Raw genomic sequence first — 20,638 nt, 5'->3', positions numbered from 1 at the left:
TGGAATTGCCCACAGAATCTTGGAGCTAAAAGCACTTTTATAAGCCACGTAGTCCAAACTCTCAACGAATAGGCAATATCAGTCAAGCACTTTACAACTTACATATTGCTGTGCGTTTATCTACGGAGCTCATCTGATGGTCCTCCCAAGACTGAAAGGTACAGGACAGCTATGGTATAATGGAAGACACATGAGTCAGAAGAAGAAGCTCAGGAGTCAGAAGGACCTGGCTTCAAGTCAAACCTTTGCTATGCAGCCTCAGGCAATTCAATTAACTTGTTTTCTCTTCTATACAACAGAGGTAAAACAATACCCTCCCTAGCTAACCCAGAGAGTTGTAGAAAGTCTAAAGTGAGATAACATCAGTGAAAGTACTTTGTACACTATATAAAAGGCTCTCCAGCACCAGGGCCTTTCTTTCCTCACAGCTCTTGCCACTCCCCACCTAGCACCAACCTCTAAATGCACTAAACCAATCAAGGTTCCCCAAACATGAGTTCAAGCCTTCTGGTCCTCATAGGGCTCACTATCTTACAGGAAGATCATTCCTTCCCTCTCTTCCTACCCCTCCTCCCCCACTGTACTTGATTAACCCCTGCTCATTTCTCAGAACCCAACTTAGGTGTCACTTCCCTTAAGGTTTGCTGGGCTACCCCCATTTCAGGGGCCTTTTCTCTGCCTTCACATTGCACCAGCATATATCTCTGGGTCTCATTTTTGTCTCAATACATACAGTATTATTGTCTATGGACATCTCTCTTTCTCAACTGAACTGAAGGGTAGGGCCAGGTATGATTCACCTCTTCCTTCGGAGCCCATGACAATGCCTGATGCTTAATGTGTTTAGCAAATAAACGTTAAATGAAAATTAAAACATTAGTTTTCATTTAATAGGTACATCAGACATTTATGCAAAATAAGGCAGTCCTTCTCAACCCTGTCTGCATATCAGAATTACCTATAAACCTTCAAAAACAGAGATCCTAAGAGATTTTGATTAACTAGACTTGAGACAGAGCCCAGGCAATATTTTAAAACATCTTCGCAGATGGTTCAAATGCATGGCCAAATTAAAAACCACTGCTATATATAATTGTAGTCATAAAAGTAAAACAATTCTACCTAACATCTATGCAGCTGAACATCTTACAATTCATTTTCACATATATTATTTCATTTTATCTAAACAACAGCTCTGTGAGTTAGGTATTATTTCTTTTCTGCAAATGAAAAGTAAAGAGATAAGTTAAATGTCCAAGTAGGTCTTTGCCTTATGCAAATTTAGTGCTCTCCCTTCCACATCTACCTCCTTCCCTAGAAAGCGACAGATATTACAGCTGCCAAGAGACAAAGTACTATGAGGACAAGCGTTCAAATGAGGGAGACATTAATCCCAGCCTTGTGGGAACCAGGGAGAGAATAAAGCAAGCTGGGCCTTGAAGAGCTATGCAGGCCAATGAGGGTGGACGCCACACATATACTGTCACTGTCACTTATTATCCCAAAAGATCCAAAAGGCAGATTCCATAAGGGAGGAAAGTGTTCTTGCCAGCCTCAGCTGGTACTCACACGGCCTGAGAAGGAATGGCGCAGGGACACTGGAAAGGCACAGGAGCAGGAATAGGACAGAAGAAAGCCCCATAAACAAGCATGAACTTCCCAGTGCTGCATGCAAAATACCTCATCCTGGCTCCATGAGGAAGAGCCAAGACATAATGGATTTTTTATAACTAAGACTTAGATCAATTTTAGAGAATTGATCAATACCAAACAAAATCAAATTAGCAAGGAGTCAATAACTGCCGGTTCCTGCTAGAGTGGGGAGAATCTGCGGGATCCTAGCACAAGGATGATTTCCCCATCTCCAAGGCTAGAAGGACAGGAGAGTGAGGGATTACTCAGGGATATAAGGCGTAACACAAGAGCAGAAAAATGTATCACATCATGTTAATAAATGTATGACGGCAAAGGGAAATTTATATTTAGGCACAAGTCACTCAGACTTGTGTCAGACTGGGTAAAGTCTGACTTTCAGCTTCAGTAGAGAAGTGTGATTTGTAAGTCTGCAATATCGTGACCATCTGACATAGAGTTTTATCGGCAGTTATTTTTTTTGCGGACTTCAGTCAGGATTTTCTTAGAGGAAAGAGGCTAAAGAGATTAGGAAACATTCTAAAGAGACATTTCCAGTGCACCATAGTTTAGTTTAATAGCATTTAAAAGGCAATATGATATAGTGGCAACAGTAAAGCACTACATTTAAATTCAAAAAAATATAGTTTTTAACCAGTATTTAGTCATTTGCTAACAACGTGCCTTTGAGCAAGCCTTCTATGATCCTCAGTCTCCAAAATCTTATAAAAGGGAAATACCTGTCTCACAGGACTGCTGTAAAGACTGAACAAAAACACCAGGGCAGATGTTAGTCTTTTCCCTGTAGGAAACATAAATGTAAATGCGTGTAAATCTGTCTTCACTGATCTTTCTGTTCACAAAAGAAGAGAGCGGGCTCAATGACGAACGATTTTATTTTAACTCTCTCAGCAATATATTTGCCAAACATCCCTATATCCTCTGTTTGGAAAAATTACAGCACCTGGGTAATGAATATAACACATAACTGCCCCAATCTAGTGGATGTTGACTGAAATTGACGTCTGCCACTTCCTTTCGGCAGAGCCTTGAACAAGTTCACTTTGCCAGTCTGAGCCTCAACTTCCCTATCCACAAAAGAGAGGTACTGGCAATCATCTTGCATGCTGATTTTAAAGACTGGAGAAAACATCTCACATACCATCTAGTACATAACAGGTGTGCAATAACCTACCGTTAATTAATATGTTTACTACCAGCTAACAACTAGCGAACCAATTACACTTTTCAAAGGTTTCTTTACATTCACTATTTTACTTAGTTGCTTCATAACCTTGTAAGCTGGTCATACAAACTTTTACTATCTCCATTTTACAGGTAGAAGAGGGACAGAGACAAAATTACTTCCATAAAGTCATGCAGTAGTACCAAAACTAAAGTTCATTCTCCTGACTTTCTCCTGGACTTGTTGTTCCCCCTCCCCAAATTACATTAGTCTTTAGGAATTAAAATGACATCTATGAAACAGTATATTCTTTTGGTAACCTTAAACTTCTCCCTTTAACATACAAAAAAAGTTTATTCCCTATTTCCTGGTTATGATTTAGGAAGATAAAAAGGGGGAAAGGAAACTTCATTAAAACCAGAAACAACCAAATTGAGAATTAACTCAGATTTGCAATTGCTGACTCTACCCTGATTTTTTTTGTTTTCCCCAACAAAGCCATCAACCTCTTAATTAAAAAATTTTAAAGTCTGCTTATCAAAATGATGCTTCTCTGATAAATTATTCCTAAACTGAGGGGGTGGGGGGAGTTCAAAAGAGAGCTTTCCCCGATCTTTATGAGTATACATCATTTTTTTACCCCTCATTTTATCCCTTCATTTCAGGACTTAATCACACCACGCTGGGGTACCTTTAACTCCTTAAGACTTGAATTATCTGAACACGCTGTCCCAGCCTGAGGCCTGGCACATGGCAGGGAGGAACTCAATAAATGTTCATAAATAAATGATGAACAAATGCACACATGCAGCCAATCTCCAAGAGGGAAGTTGGGAAAAGAGAAAACTGGATATTGTATCTCAGGGCTAATAAGAAAGTGAAAGAACAAATATATTTAAAGAGCTTCATAAGGAAGAAAAAGCTTTGTGTAGAGTCGAACAGGCCCTTGTACAGCTTTAAGCATCACTAGAGAAAGACAAAACCACAGGAGATCCGGAAGAGACAGTTTCAAGTTAAAAGGTTCAAAAGTTAGGGTGCTTATTTAGACTTGCAAAACCAAGCTGCACATTCCTAAGAAACAATCCTGGCCTAGGATATTTCGATGGCAGTTTTCAGGTCTTGACTAGAACAAAAGCCAAAAAATCCTGTAGGTTTGGTGGAAAAGACAGATATAAAAGGGGTGGGGGAAGCCCAGTCTAAAATAAATCCCAGAAAAATGTTAGAATCCACTTGGATTTTAACATTAAAACATGGTTCCTCTTCATTCTGAAAACTATTCTTGAATAAAACCCCAATACGGCAGCTGGCAATAAATGGGACTTAATCTTCTTATTCATTCAATAAATGTTTAAGTGCCTGCATATAGTCACTATTGTAGGCACTGAAATTAAAGCAGTGAACAAAACAGACAAAATTCTCTGCTCTCAGGAAGCTTTCAATTCAGTGCCAAAAAGGCAGACAATAGACAGGTGGAATGGAAGGGGATGTCGGGCAGTAGGTGCTCTGAAAAAGGAGGAAGAGAGCAAGGGGGCTGGCAAGGAGCTGATCTTAGGAAAAGCAGATCTTTTAATCCAGCGGTTTTCCAACTTTATCAAGTATCAGAATCACCTGGAGGGCTTGTTAAAGCAGAGGTTTTAGGGTCCCAACTCCAGAGTTTTTCATAGGTAGGTCTGGGATGGGAGAAATAATCTGCAATTCTAACTAATTCCCAGATTACACTGATGCTGTTGGTGGAGGGACAATACTTACTAGAGATAATTGTTAAAACGCAAAGGACTAGGTATCATCTATCTCCTGGGCTTTGACTTGTTTCTTCATTCATACACTCATTCATTTCGAACACTTATTCAGTGCAAGGAACTTTGGTAGACACTAAAACTAAATAGATCCTGCCCTCAGGAAATTCACAGGCGAATGGAAAAGACAGGCACCAACGCAAATAACTGCAATAGTGCTATAGAGAGCTATATGAGTGGTATGTAGAGGAACCAGAGAATGAGGAAGCAACTCATTCTATGAAACTAATAAAAGGGGAGACTAAGGGACTGCCGCTTCCCAGAGGGCCAACAAGCACTTCTCCACAGGCAAGTAGAAGGTGGGAGGCCAGCATTCCAGGGAGAAGGAGCAGCACAAGCAAGAGCAGGGATAAGAAAGAACGTGGCTGGGGAGCTATGCAAAGTGAGGCTGCAAAAGTAGGCAGTAGGCTGATCTCTGAAAACTTATTTGGATTCCAGTTGGAAAATTTATCTTTAGGCAATGACTAGTCTGAGGTAGGGAAAAAAGATGAAGTAGGGAAAAATGGTATCCTCCTTTCAGAAAGCACTGCTTTCCCCAAGCCCAGCACTCGGCCCCATGACATGTGCTTAGTAAACGTATATTGGATTGAACTGACCTGAACAAGCTTTTTATCAAGTGCTGTCTTAACGGATGTGTGGCAGATCACCACCTTCCCTTCAGGACTCACTTGAGCCACAAGACTTGTAAAACAGGTCCAGCAGCCTCAGCGATTGCACACTACTCCCTGTACAGCTGGAATCCCCCAGAGATTAGGGCAGGCTTCCATCCTTTACATGTCTACCTCACCCACTAGACTTTGAGCTCTTTGAAGACAGGGAATATCTTAATAGACTCTGAGTCCCCACAGCCCCAGCAGGAGGCCTGAAACACAGCAGCTCTCCAGACTCCAGTCGTACGGGGTCAATGAATGTCCAAATAAGCAAATTAGCCAGATAAACCCATGAGCTTACACAGGTAAGGATATGGATAAGCTTCAGGGAAAGTTTCAAGGTCCATAGTCCCAAAACCCTTTTTGAGAAGCAGAGGTTCTAGTTGAGGGGAGGCGGAGTTCACATGACCCTGACGAAGGATTGCCCAAGCAGAAACAACAACAACAACGATATTACAGGTGCTGCGGTAAATCCTATGAGAAGCCAGATTTGCCTGAGAGGAGTTCGGGAGTGGAGGAGGGCAAAGATTTCAAAGTGGGGAGAAGCAGGGATTCTTCAGTGGTCTTGAAAGCTGAGTAGGTGCTCATTGACACCTTCCTGTTTCTAGGGCATCAAAACAAACCCCTGGGACTTTCAGGCTGGAAGTGGCCTGCTCAAGGTCACACAGGAAGGGGGTGAGGTCACAAGGTAAGATCAATGAGGCATCTGTGTGTTGTTGACTCCTGTTTTCTCCCAATAACGTTGAGAAAGCCCAAAAGCACAGTAGGCAAAATTAAAGATTTTTCTCAGCAGCAATTCTTAAAGGCTAATGAATTTGAATTGTTATTGGTAACCACAGTAGCAACCCTTCCCTTCACCTTTCACAATTCCGGTGGAAAAAAGCACAAGACAGCTAGTTTATCCAAGGAGTTCAACAAGCAAGAGCATTTTGCTCCCTACACCCACAACTTCTTGAGTATTCTTCCAAAAACACTCCCACCGATGTTTGCGGTGAAAATATTCAAGACAGTGAATGCTACAGAACTCGTGGCTTTTGAAATGAAATTATTGAACATGAAATAATTCTCTCCCTGTTTGGTTTTAGCTCCACAAGTGACTGAGTATTCCGGGTGTGGGGGAGGGGCTGCAGAAGTCGGGCTGCATCTAGTTGAATTCTTCAAGGAGCTGAGCCCTACAGGTGATTGCCCCGGCCCGGACAGGGGTGATGTTTCCGTGCAGAACAAATCGGGCGCCGCTCTGCTGGGCTTCCCGATCGCGCGGGCCAGGGGGAGCGCTGGAGGACCGCAAAGTTCGGGAGGCAGTCGCTCCCAGAGCCGAACCTGCCGGGTGCTCGACCCCTCCCCCGCCCCTGTCCTCCCCCAGGTCCGCCGGGCCCCCCAGAGTCTGAGACCCGCGGCCGCGCGGGCGAGTGCACAGGGGGCCTTTGTTGGTCCGACAGGAACCTCCACACTCGCCGGGCGACGGCCCCGCCTCCTCTCACCTGGGGTCCCCGCACCCGCCGCGCGGAATGAATGGGCCCAGGCCCCCCACCTCGCGCCGCCCACTCCCCCGCGCCCCAGCGGGCCAGCTTGAGACGCCAGGGGCACTGGCGGGAGGCCGGCGCTCACCTTCCGCGCTCGCTCGGCTCGATTCGGCTGCTCCTGCTCCTCCTCCTCCACCACGGTGGCGGCGGCCGAGCCGGGGCGTGTGCGCGAGGGGCCGCCTCACTTTCTCCCCGCCGCCGCCGCGCGCTGGGCGCCTCCCCCACCCTGCTCGGCCGGGGCCGGAGTCCCCTCTGCACGGGGAGGGGGCGGGAAGGAGCCGGGCGACTCGGGTGGAGGGCTGCTGTGGGGGGCGGGGACGAGAGCAGGCTCGGGAGGCCTCTAGGGCAGGAGACCGAGAGCTCTTTGCGGGGATCTTGAAAGCGCGGAGCTCGGTGAAAGAGGGGATGAGAGAAAGAGGGGAAAGCGTCGGCGGGGCAGCACGGCTGAGCCGGCGAGGGCGGCGAGAGGGACGAGCTGAAGGGGAGGGAGTGTGCGGGGGAGGCCGCGAGGGGCGTCTACTCTGCTGCTGGCACCTTGGGCTCCAGCTGCAGCCGCGGCCCCGCCCGCAGTGGGGCTATTGTACGCCGCGGAGCCCGGCCCGACAGCCAGTCCCACCGGCCCCCACCTCGCTCCGGGGCGAGGCCGCGGCGCCCGCGGAGTGCCGCCTGCCCCGCCTCCCGCAGGTGGGAGGGGGCGGGGAGGCTTGAACAGACCTACGCGAGCGTGGCCAACCCAGGCTTGGGGGAAGGCGAGCGCTCTGGATGACGTCATCGGCGCATGACGCCAAAGGCTAGGGAATCACCCTGTGGCCGCATGACGTCATTGCTCTCCTGTCTCTGCTCTCCGCTGGCACTTGACCGCGGCAGACTGTTTGACTCGGCCGTAGTAGGGGAGGGTTTTAGGGCAATGTCTGGGGGCGTTAATAGTGTGGTCAGGGTGGAAGAAGACTGCTAAGCCTAAGACTCCTAAGGTCCTCTTCAGGTTACAAAGCATCAATGCATCAGCTAGATCATTGTCGAGAGCAGGATTTGAAAACCACCTCAGAGCCAGGCACTTTTAATACGATTTGGAGTTGGGATTTTGGGGGGGAGGTAAGGGAAAACAAAGAGATAATAACGGAGATTTTGAGCTATTGTGTACTGACATTGAAAAAATCGGGCTTTCCAGTTCTTCTAACACGGAGACTAAGTTCAACCTAAACCTTTCCCCTGAGGTCAGATTCCACATTTCCCAATGCCTTCTAGACAGCGTCACTTACATTCTTAACTATACCTGAAATTCCACATGTCCAACATTTCTAAGCCACAATTTCTCCATCATAAGTAGTACCCGTGTATCCTTACATTCGTCTGTATAAGCCTCAGTTTTACTATAATAATAGTAACTACAATTTACCACATATTAAGACCCTCAGAATTTTGTCTGTACCTATTACCATTTTCCTCTAAAGATGGGACTCATGTTACTTTCTGGCCTTAGTGAATGGACCTCCATCCAGCAGCCCCTATTCTTCCTCTCCCAACACCCCAATCCAACTAGTCACCAAATCTTGTACAGTCTCCTATGTATTTCTCCAACCTTGCCCTTCTCTTCACTCACTGCCATCACCTGGATAACGGGAGCAGCTTTGAGTCTCTCCAAATTCAGTGCACTCCTACTGGTGAGGGGGGCAGCCTTTTGAAAGGGTCTTAAATCTGATGATGCTCTTCCCTGTTTAAACACTTTGGAAGGCTTTTGTTGCTTTCTGGATAAGGTTCAAACTCCTTAACTTGACACTGTACAACCTTGGTGCTTACATCAGCCATTCTAGCTTCATCTCACACCTTTAATCTTTTGTTCCAGCTACGCAAAATGCTACTTAATGTTCTTTGAACATGCTTACCTTCTTGGCTCCTGAGCCCTTCTGTCTTTATCTCTTTGGCCAATACCTCTTCACTCAGTAAAGCCCAGTTCAAATGTCATGTTCATTTATTCATTCAACTAATATTTTTTTCTATTATGTTTTCTTTTATGTTTTTTATTGTTGTTGAGTTACAGCTGTCCCACCTCTTTCCCCATTGCTCACCCCACAGTCCCCACTCCCACAGTCAATCCCGCCCCATTGTCCATGTCTGTCAACTGGTATTTCTCAAGTTTTCCTGAGCCTTCACAATATTGTAATCCTATAGTATTTCCATGCCTTTTATGGCATGTAGCCCACTGTGTAGTAATTGTATTTGTGTATCTGACTCCCTGAGCTCCCTGAGATCAAGTCCTATTTCTACCCATACTATCTCTATCTCTAGTATCTGGAATAGTGCCTGACACATAGTCATAGAATCAATGTTATAAAAACATATCAAATAAAGGCTAACATAGTGCCTACTATGTGCTAGACATTGTTCTAAGCACTATCTCTTTTAAGCTTCTAACCACTTTTTGAGATGGACTGTTATCCCCCCATTTTATCAATGAGAACCGAGGCACAAAGGAGTTATGTAACTTAACCCAAGATCATAACCCAGTAAATTAATCCTAATCTAAACTGTTTTTGTATGGTCTCCATGGTGGGGAGAATAATGGCTCCCTAAAAATATTCACATTGTAATCCCCAGAACCTACAAATATGTTACCTTCCATGGCAAAAGGGAAATTGCAGATTAAATTAAATTAAGTATATATTTTTATAGGAAATAAAGAAATTTGTGTATTGAGGGCAAGAGGATGCAAGCAATATAAAAATCAAAAGCTTATCTGGCTTTAATTGGCTTTTCTTTGTTTTTGTTGAATGTGGATGGGATTTTATCTGTATATTTTCTAAGTGTCCCAATCTGCTCATGAAGTTCTTATACAAGGGGAGGCCATGGGGCAAAGATTCTTTAAGTGGCCCATTGGGACAGCTCTTATCAGGGCGGGAGAACTGCTCGGTGCTGCCTACTTCTTTCCCTTCTGCATCACGAGTTATCACAAAATAGACATTGCACACGATGGCGAGCCCAGCAATTAGCAAAAAGCAGCTCTAGAGACCCGCTCCTCCCTCTCAACACTGGTCCAGGTCCTTCATTATTTTGTCCACAGCCAGAGAATCTTTCTGATTTTTCTAAAAATCTAGAGAACTCCTTTTCCATGAGTATTCTCAGGCCCTCCTTTGGGTGTTTGTTTGTTTTAATTTTTTTTAATCCTCACCCAATGTTTGTTGATTTTAGAGAGAGAAGGGAGAGAGCGGTAGAGAGAAACATCAATGTGATTGATTGGTTGCCTCCCATGTGTGCCCTGACCAGGGATTGAACCACAGCCTAGGTACGTGCCCTGACCTGGAATCAAGCCCGCAGGTTTTTGCTGTATGGTATGACGCCCCAACCAAGTGAGCAACCTGGTCAGGTCTCAGGTCCTCCTTTGTTAAGTAGCCTTTGTCCCCAGAAAATTTGTAAAATGGGAAGATCATGGTTTCCATGGTGTGTTCCATTTGAGACAGAAATGTGGTGAGGTCCTGGCCGAAGGCACAGCAGGATTGTCAGCTGGGACACTCAGCCAGGGCCAAGTTAAGGATCTTGAGATGTGGAGGCTATTCTGGATCATCCAGGTGGATTCACTGTAGTCACAAGGATCCTTAAAAGTGAAAAGGGGAGCAGAAGAGGGAGGAAGGGGTAGGTTAGACTGCAGAAGAGGTCAGATGTGAGTTGTAATTCAATGGGAGAAACATTCCACCCACACTTTGAAGACAAAGGAAGAGAGCTACCAGCTAAGGAATAAAAAGAATTCCAGAAGCCAGAAAAGGCAAGAAAAAAGATCCTTCTTTGGAGACTTTAAAAAGAAACAGAGTTTTGTGAGCAGCTTGATTGTAGCCCAGGGACACCCACTTAAGACTTTTGAACCACAGAACTGTAAAAAATATGTGTTTGACTAAACAGGAGGGCATGACCCCTGAATACCCAGCAGGTAGGGAGGCAGTGGTGGTAAAGAATGTGATCAGAGTGTCTGGCCCTGGTGTGGGGAATGAAAGCCATCCCCACACCCATGCACATACATATCCCCACACTCTCTCAAATAAAGCACGCTGAACCATAAAAAATAAAATAATGAATTATGTTGTTTTAAGCCATTATATTTGTGACAGTTTGTTACAGCAGCAATAAGAAACTAATATGATCTCATATCAAGGGCAACAACTCTGTGCTAAGAAGTGGGAGGCAGCTACCTGCTAGAGGTATAGGTTCTCTGTTGCATCCACCCAAATTCATCCATCCCAGGCCTCGGGGTCCCACTCTCTGCCATAGATACCCTGACATTAGCGTAAAAGAACAGTCAGAGGACCTCTGCCACCCTAACAATTACATTCTCAGCCTGATTTTCAGCCTAGTGTGCTCTTCAGCTGCAGGAGAATAGGGTTTTTTAAAAAATCTTGCACAAAGTTCTTCTGGATTTTATACCATGTCCCAAATTGTTAAGTAGATAACCTGAGCCTGAAATTCTCTTTCTCCTAGGCTTTTAGGATAGTTAACGAAACCCAGCCAATCCACGGAACTATAATTAACATTACCCCCATTCCATTTGAGTGCTGCAGCGTGAATTCTCAATGGGGGTGACGTTTCCCCCAAGCAAGTGGACACTTGTCCTTGAGGGGGAAAAAACCTTAGATATTATAGTGGTTTGTGACATCCAAACCTCAGGCCTATTTGACAAAATCTCATACCTTAGTATTTAATTTCTCTGGCTAGGGATATTTTATTTGTATGTATTTTTATTGAGGTATAATTGAAATATAACACTGATTAGGTGTATAACATAATGATCTGATATATGTATATATGCAAAATGATTGCCACCATACATTTAGTTAACATCCATCACCACATAATAGCTATAAATTCTTTTTCTTGTAATGACGTCTAAAATCTACCCCCTTTGCAACTTTCAAATACACAAAACAGGATTGTTAGCCACAATCACCACGCTGTAGATCACATCCCCAAGGCCTTGTTTACCTTATAACGGGCAGTTTGTACCTTTTGCCCACCTCCATGTCTTTTGCCCACCAGTTCCTCCCACCCCCACGCCCCCAACACACATACCTGGGATACTTTAAATTTAATTTTTCTCCTTGGGACAGCAATATTTTTTTAAAAAAAACAGATTAAGAATTTGTATGTTAGGAGCTACTGCATAATCGAATGTGCTCCTTCCAGCTGTACTTTCATCTACCACAGGTGAAGACCTTGGTTGTGACAGCTCAGCCAATCAGGGGCCATCCCTGCTCAACCGGCGCCAACGACAGATTCCTTGTTGCCATCTGATCGGTGACTACTTCCATCCCAGAATCTCATCCTGAAGTGGTACCTAAGTTTAGGTTTCCCAAAAAGCAACACCTGAGATGAATACGTGGGTGCGGGTTGCTTATTTGGGAGGTAATCCTAGGAAACAGTAATGAGGCGAGGGAAAGCAAAAGCCAATGCAGACTGTGTTGTTGAGGGTCTCGCTTCTGCCAGAACTTCCCAGAATGCCTCCCAGAACAGACCTCCTGAAAGATTAGAGTTCTTATCTGCCAGCTTCCATCCCTCCTTGGGTGAGGCGTTCCCAAGGCTGCTGACTCCCTGGACTTTGTGGCTTTGCTTCCAAGTCTAGCAAGCAGCTACAGACATCAGAGAAAATCCTAGGGCAGCATAAGGAAAGACGTGAGGTGGACACTTGAGGCGACACACTAGCGGCATGAAGAGAGTCGGCACTGTCCACCACAATCGTGCTGCCGTCTGAGGTGGGCTAAGGAGGCGTGATGACGAATACCAGAAATCTCTGCTCCAGACTCAGCAGGCCTCACGTATAGTTTCACATTATAAAACCAGCTATCGTAGACAGTGCCAAACCTACTTTTCAAAATACTTGAACCAATTTATACTCCCACCAAGCGATGTATGAGAGTTCCAGTTATCTCCTATCCCCACCAGTTCTCAGTGTTATCAATCTTTACTATTGTAATCACTCCGGTGGTTAGGTAGTGATGACGCATTATTGTAATGGGCATTTATTTGATTACTAATGAAGTGGAAAACCTGTTTATAAATTTCTTGGTCATTTGAATATTTGCTTTTGTGAAGCATCTGTTCAGATCTTTAGCTCTGATTTTTAAAATCAACTTCATTGAGGTAGAATTTACAGATAATAAAATATACTTATTTTAAGTATTTCGGTTGATGAATTATGACAAATGCATCTTTTGTGGACACTATCACACCCCTTCTGACCCAGGCAGTGCCCTTGTGCCCCTTCTGCAGTCAACCCCCAGCCCCCCGCCATCAGTGGCCTGCTCACTGTCACTTTAAATTAATTTTGCCTGCTCTAGAATTTAACACAAATGGAACCATACGGTATGTCCTCTTTGTGTCTGGTTTCTTTCATTCAGCACAATGTTTTTTGAAATCATCCATATCGTGTCATGTGTCAGTCAGTACTTCTTCCTTTTTGTTGCTGAGTAGTATTCCATTGCATAGATATACTACAACTTGTTTATCTATTCAACTGTTGATGTTGATAGGACTTCAAGTCTTGGGTCGTTATGAATAAAGCTACTATGATCCCTCATGTACAAGTCTTTGTGTAGACATGTGTTTCTATACCTCATGGGTGGGAAATGAGTGGGTGGTAGGGTAAGTGTGTATTTAACTCTACAGGCATTGTCAAACTGCTTTCCAAAATAGTTGTGCCATTTGGTGTCCTCTTGACATGTCCCAGTCGTTCTTGGAGCACTCCCTTGCTTTTTGGTCCACGGTGTTCTAAGCTCTTCTTGTCCTGTCTTTAACCCAGCCCTCAAATCAGCCACTTCTCCAAAGAGTTCTGACATCTTTCATGAAGAATAGAATTCAGAACCCAAGATCTAAGCACTAGATAGGTCATTACTATGGAGTGTCACTGTTTTCCGATGCTCTCAGCCTGTATAAGGCTCCAAGACAACTCACTCTCCTTCGGGCCTTTACAAAGCATGCCACCAGGAGTTCCAGAGCTACAAGGAAATGAATTCTGCCCACAACTTGAGGGAGCTCACAAACCTCTGATGATAATGCGACCCACTGACTCCACGATTGTACCCTTGTGAGACCCTGAGCAAAGGACCAGACTCCTGACCCACAGAACCTGGGGTAGTGAGCATGTGTGGTTTTCAACCACTAAGTTTGTGGTACTTTGTCACTGAGCAATAGGAAACTGGTGTGGTGGGGTGGGAGAGAAGGCTGCAAGAATTAGAGACACTCATAAGAGTTTGCAAAGGCAGAAGTGAGACAGGGATCGTCTCCCTGCTGCTTTAGCTGTCACTGCTGGGGAGAACAGTGAAGAAGACTGGGGGTTTTCTGCAACAATATCTCAATGGGCAGTCTCTGACTTTGTGGGTGTCTAGAGTTAGTTGTAACAACAGTAGCAGCAACAGCCTGATCCCTCAGTCACACTGTGTTGTGTATTCTTGAACACCACCCGAACGCTGGTGGGCTTCTGACACCCCACCTCCCTAAGTGTGCGAGAAGTGGCAGCTCCACGGGAGAAGTCAGGTGGGCAGTGCTGTTCTGGGAGTTATTCCTGGAGGGTCAGCCCACACCGCACTCCTCCTAATTTTGCAACAACATTATAAGAACCTCATTTCTCTTTTAATATTTTTTGACTTACAACAGCTATAGTGATTTCTGTTTCCTGCACCTAAAGCTCAACTGATATACCTGCCTTTGCTTGAGCTAATTTAAAAGACTTCCTGTTCCTTGTGAAAAAATGATATTAGTCTAAGACACCAGTGGGGGCATTAAGATTTAACTGTTGTGACAAGAGGGGAGGGGGGACTCAAGGGTTCCGTGAGGCTGGGTTAGGGTTAATTCATTCAACCAACACATTTCATTTGTCCCCTGCTTTAAGTAAGGCCCTGGAAATACAGAGATAAGTCATTAACACCCCCACCTTCAAAGAGCTCAAAAGCTAGTTGGGAAGTCAAACACAGATATGAATAAATAACGGTACAACATGTTATGACCTGTCAAAGGAATTAAATAAGTGTAGTGGGAGGTCAGAGAAGACAGCAATAATTCTGCCTCCCCAGGGGTATTAGGAGATGGCATTAAGCTTGGTCTTATAGGATGAGTGAGCCTAAAATGAAGATAGATAAAAAGGACCCATTACCACCCATGAGCCCTGTTGAATTACAAGTGAGTCAGTCACTTTAAAATATCAATAGATAGATAGATAGATAGATAAATAGATAGATAGATTTTTAGAGAGAGAAAAGAAGGGAGAAAGAGGGAGGAAGGGAGAAAGTGAGAGAGAATCATCAATTTGTTGTTTCAGTTATTATTCGTTCCTTGGTTGCTTCTTGTACGTGCCCTGATGGGGACTGAACCCATAACCTTGGTACAACAGAACGCTCCAACCAACTGAGCTACCCAGCCAGAGCAGTCACTTTTGATACATCATTTCATTTAACCCTCACAACATCCCCATAAGTCAGTATTATTATCTCTTTGTTACAAATAAGGAAGGTGGACCAAAGAGGTTACTAATTTGACAATATCACACAATTGAATATAATAGGAAACAAGCTCATAGGATCCACTCTAGATACTGTAGCATAAAAATATTCACTTCAAGGTATAAAATCACTTGAAAAATCATTGCAACTGCTAAAGAAAAAGACTCCAGGTGGAGCTTTCAGGACCCCAGGTCCTGCCAGTGGGAGCCACCAAGGGAACTGTAGCCCTGCACAATCAGAGAGCTTCTCATGAGGCTGATGGCTCCAGAACCCTGCCATCTCCACTGCGGCTCACATCAGCACAAATGGTCACTGTATCCTGTCCCTGCCCCTCTTAACTCTGTTCCAAACCTAAGTTTTGCAAGACTGCACCTGATTTGTGAACACTAACTGGAAACAAGTCTAGAAATGTGGCTTGGTTTTGCAGCCTCCAGGGCAGAAAGCACACGGCAGAGGGCAGTTGGACCGGGTACTGAGTGAGCCAGTTCATCTCTTCTGCCACATTCAGTTTGATAAATTAAGAATATTCAGTCAACAAACACTAACATGATTGATAATGCCAGTCACGTGTGAACACAGACATTCTCACACACTACTGGTGGAAGAGTAAAGTGATATAAACATATGAGAAGGTACTTTGACAGCATCTAATATTAAAAGCATGCATCTGCTACGACCCAGCAATACCACTTTTAGGAGCCTATTCTACCAAGAAAAAAATAGCACAAACACATGATGTTTAAGAACGTCCGTTGCAGCATTTCAGCTACATAATCTGGTATCAGTGTGAAAATCCATTGATAGGTGACTGATTAAACAAATAAATGATACAACCATATAGCAGAATACTATGCAGGCACCGAAAGGAATGAAATGTATCTCTATGCACTGGCCTCAAAAGATGTCCTTTCATATGTCACTGAATGCAAAAAAACTAGTAGTTTGTATAACACGATCTCATTTTTTGTTTTTTAAAATGGAGGTAAAAGATATGTCAGTGTAAGTACAGGAAAAATTATTGGCAGTGTTTATTCTTGAGGATTAAAAGAATAAAGATAGGAGGACTTTTATATACTTCATTTTATATAATTTTTAAAACCAGAGATTATAGGATTGTAGGTAAAATTTGCTTTTCTTGGTTTTGATTTTCAGTCCATATATATGTATATATGTGTGTATATATATACATGTGTATAATATGCATGAATATATAACTTGGGTTTTCTAAGTATTTTTTCATTTAGAGACAGTTATTATTTTACTTGGATGCTTTTGCCAAGTGCTCCTGAAAAAGTGCTTTGTCTTCAGGGAGATTCATGGAAAAGATTCTGATCAATTTGCCTTCATGTAGGAGGAGCAAAATTGGACCTTTCAGGTGCTTTCCCACCCTAGACGGTAGCCCGAGACCTGTCCCTGCCCTCCTTCCCACATGAGCGAAATGGGCCCCTTGTGCCAACGACATAATGGTAACGTGTGAAGACTCACCTCTGCTGCAGGACACCGCACAGGCTTTGCTGGAACATCTGTGAGGGGGAGGATGACAGAGGAACTTCGAAAAAAGTCAAGGCCCAGGCACCACCATAAAGTTTTGGGGAGTCATTTGTCAGGTAAGACATGTGTTGTCCCAGAAGCTGTGATGGATACAATTCTAGTCTATCCAACCCCCTAAGTGTGCAAAAAAAGGTGCAAGCATTTGTAGGGTTTGGGGGTTCTGCAGACTTTTACTCCCCAGTTGGCATAGTGCCTCTGTCCCTTGTACCATCTGGTAAAGAAAGGGATCAGAGCAGCAAGCCACATTTGAGATGATGGAAATGCTAAGGAAGCAGATTGAAGCTCCAGGCGTCTCCCAGGCAAGGCTACCATTTCCGTTTCATGTGTCTATGACTTTGGAAGGTGTGTGTTGGGCATTGTTGCAGGACAACAGGAAAGGGCATGCCTTGGAGTTTGCTCCCAGCTCTGTAAGGAGCCAGAAACCTGACATGCATACCCCCAAAGAGCAGCAGCTCATAGTAGTGTACACAGCTGTCCTCTTAGGAAGAATGCAGATCCGGGCAAGAACTTTCCTGTCAAGGGGTGGCTTGAGAACATGTTCCATGAACCCACCCGCTCTGCCATGGCTCAAACTCCCACCGTGCCTAAGTGACATGCCTCTTTGCAGCAGAGGAGCACCCCGTCTGCCAGTCCACTGTCTCCAGAAATATGGATGCTACCAGCCCCGTAGAGCACTCAGATACTCCAGGTGCCCTGCCCCTGTTCCTGTGGCGGCTTCTGCAGCCTGTAGGGAGTGGGGGAACTCCCGATGATGCCTGGAAACCGGAACAAACCACAGTGGCCAGTGAGCTGAACTCAGCATGGTTTGGCTGGTGATCTTATGGACCCTCGCTGTTAACCCTTTGCTCTGGCGGTTGGGTTATACTAAAGAGATTAACGCTATGGCTTAGAAAATGGGGAGCTGAGGGACAGATGGTCATGAACAAGGCCTTGTAGGGGCAAAGTATATAGAAAGACATTTGAGTTTGCCTGCAAGAGCCTGAGGCGGTCCTCACTGTTTTGACATCCTGGTTCACAAGGTGCCCATACCTCCTGGCAATCAGGAAGCTGGTACTCCAGTGTGAGACCAGCAACTGATGCTTCAGTAGACACATCAGAATGATGTGTAGGAAGAATAGCTACTGTTGCACTTGGGGGGTGGGGGGCCTGGTTGACACATTGCCAAGGATGCCAGGTTGCCCTTGAAATAGAGTAACTTGGTAAATTCAATATCTGCAGATCCTGTGTGTCTCAACAACACCCAAGACAACTCCCAAAGCAGTCAGGGCCACCCACCAGAATTCCCGACTCACAAGGGATTGGCCCCCTCCTCCCAGTGAGGCTTGTGTGGACACTGCACTTAGCTTCACCCATGCTTTCCCCTCACAAACCGGGCTGCCACCATCAGGGAATTAGAGAAGCCGAGTGCCATGTAGCGATACCCTTGTCGACCAGACAATGATCAGGGGTCACATTTCAAAGGTCATGATATACAAGACTGGGCACAAGAACATGACTCTGAATGGAGGCTCCATCTCCCCTGTAACCTGCAAGCAGCAGTGTTAGGAGAAAGGAACATGAAATATTAAAGCAGCAGATTAAATTACTAACAAGTAAAACCACCTTGGCCCAGGCTCTAATACATTTGATCAACCAGTGGGGCTGTAGCACCATATGGCAGATTGGGGACCCCTGCCAAGACACCCAGCATTGTAAAGATATGGGTGCCATGGAGACAGCCACGGCCCTGACTCTCATGGTGGGGCAATGTGCTTTGCTGCTGAGAACGCCAAGCCCCATCAAACCTGGGAAATGAGTTATCTACTGGAATTTGCAATGGGACGACTCACTGGGATGGGTGAGTTACTCCACATACCTGGGCGAGGGGGAACTACTCAGCCCCCACTGGCATCCTGTCATCCTACTGTAAGCTGGACCTGTTGAAAAGCATGCGCTTGGAATGGAACATGCAGTGCACCAGGGAGAGAGGGGAGAGGACGGGGGCCTGGTCCGTCACGTCCCACCCCTAGTCCATCTCCTCACACCCGACAGTGCTGCCTCTCCCATGTGTGGTATACACAGCCAGGTCAGTCCCTAAGGCTGCCAACCTCCCTCTCCTCGAGACCAGGTGGGCACGTTCCACTCTGCACTGCTGTAATCGTGTGGCTGCCATCTTTGTTCTGTTGGCCTGGGGGGCTTATAGCACACATAGAAGCCCTTACTAAATTCACCTGGTAAACCTTAAATGATCGCCAGGAAAGCCTGTCCTTGCTGAACACTAAAATGTCTCTATGAGAAAGGCTGTCCCCCCAAATAGGCTGGCATTGGACATGACTGCTGCCTCACAAGCAGCAGCTGTGCCATTAGCCACCCAAAAATGTTGAGTGTTTGTGCTAATGTATTATCTTGATTAAATCACCTGAGGACGCCAGTGAATGCCCTGAGTGATCCAACCCTCAGGCTAGGGGACATAATAAGTCAGTGGTTCGGATCATGGGGCTCTTGGTGGGAAAGTTGTTCCTGATTTGAAGCATCGCCGTCTGAATCTCTGTTCTCTCTTGCATGTGTCTGTATTGTGGCTGTGGCATCTGCCTCCAGTGCAGCCGCACAGCCACCAGACACGCCGCCTTCGCGCTAGTGAGGCCCCTCGCCGACTGCGCCCCACCCAGGGCGCACTGCAGAAGAGGGGTGGCGTGTGAGGTCACAGGAGCCGGTCACAACGGGTGGAGTGTTGGAGGGGGCAATCAAGAGGACATGACTCCCCCGTCGACCCCAAGCTGGACCCAGGCAATTGGAGGCTCTTTGCCCCTACCCTGTCCTTGGAATGCAGGCTCTGCCTACCATTCTCACGTGGGAGCTGTTCCAAGGACGTGGCCTTGGGAGAGTAAGGTGGTGTTGAGCCCATCTTGGCGGTATATGTGACTGAACCCAGTTAAGGCCTCTACATAAACTTTTAGATTCTGGAGGGAGGGTGTGGAAATCTTGCCTTGCGGCTGCCCAAGACAAGCCTTATAAGTAAGCTCCCTTGCTTATTATATAAATCTGCCACCTACAAACTTGGAATGGTCTGACTTTTTTGGGGGTTTTTTTTTTTAGCCTTTCCCTGCCCTCTGTGCATGGGACCAGTTCACAAACTAATAACTCCTCTTCTCTCCAATTCCATATCTTGAGGAAATCCAAAGCCCTCATCAAGATTTCAGTTCTTTCCCAGTGGTCTTCTGATACTACAGCCGATTGGCCTCTGGGCTCCTGGTTCCATACCTCATCCTCAGTTCTGTGATCTGTTATAGGTTCAGAGTCAAACCTCTTCTGTTCCAGCCCCAGCTGCTCTGACGTCAGCTGGTGCACTGCAATTCAGGCCTGAACAGTAAGCACCCCGATGAGTGAAGTCAGACTCCACAGGTCTCAGAGCACAGTCCCCAGCAAGACTGCCCTGACTTCAGATACCAGTAGCAAGCAGGGTCCCAGACAACCCATACTTCTGACCAATGAGAGGGTTCCTACAACCCCCCTCAGGTTCTAGAATTCACTAGAATGATTCCCAGAACTGAGGATAGCACTAACAATTAACAGTTTTATTTTAAAGCATACAAATAGACCAGCCAAGTGAGAAAAAAACGTAGGGGGAGGTCTGGGAGGGTTCTGAACACAGATGAGGGGGGCTCTTCCCGACGGAATGAGGGCGCCTCATCTTCCCAACAGTGTGTTCCCCAGCCGGGAGCCCCCACCAAGCTTCGGTGTGCAGGGTTTCCTTAGAGTTTCATTGTATGGGCGTGACTGGTTAAACCGTGGGCCACGTGACTGAGCTCAATATCCAACCTCTCCTCCCTCCCCGGGGCTGGACTGG

The 20,638-nt window shown here is 45.6% G+C and overlaps 1 protein-coding gene and 1 pseudogene across 1 annotated transcript in view; both read right to left on the bottom strand.

The window, feature by feature from the left end:
- Window positions 1–7,429, bottom strand: part of PAK1 (p21 (RAC1) activated kinase 1) — a 142,896-nt gene extending 135,467 nt beyond the window's left edge. The window contains exon 1 of the mRNA XM_028514744.2: window positions 6,873–7,429. The gene's annotated coding sequence lies outside the window, so the exon portion shown is untranslated. The remainder of the gene's footprint in view (window positions 1–6,872) is intronic.
- A 126-nt stretch (window positions 7,430–7,555) lies between these two features.
- Window positions 7,556–19,696, bottom strand: LOC118501445 (annotated as a pseudogene).
- Between the last annotated feature and the right edge of the window lie 942 nt (window positions 19,697–20,638).

Source organism: Phyllostomus discolor, chromosome 6, assembly GCF_004126475.2.
Source record: "Phyllostomus discolor isolate MPI-MPIP mPhyDis1 chromosome 6, mPhyDis1.pri.v3, whole genome shotgun sequence".
NCBI lineage: Eukaryota > Metazoa > Chordata > Mammalia > Chiroptera > Phyllostomidae > Phyllostomus > Phyllostomus discolor.
This window is presented reverse-complemented; position numbering and strand designations above follow the sequence as displayed.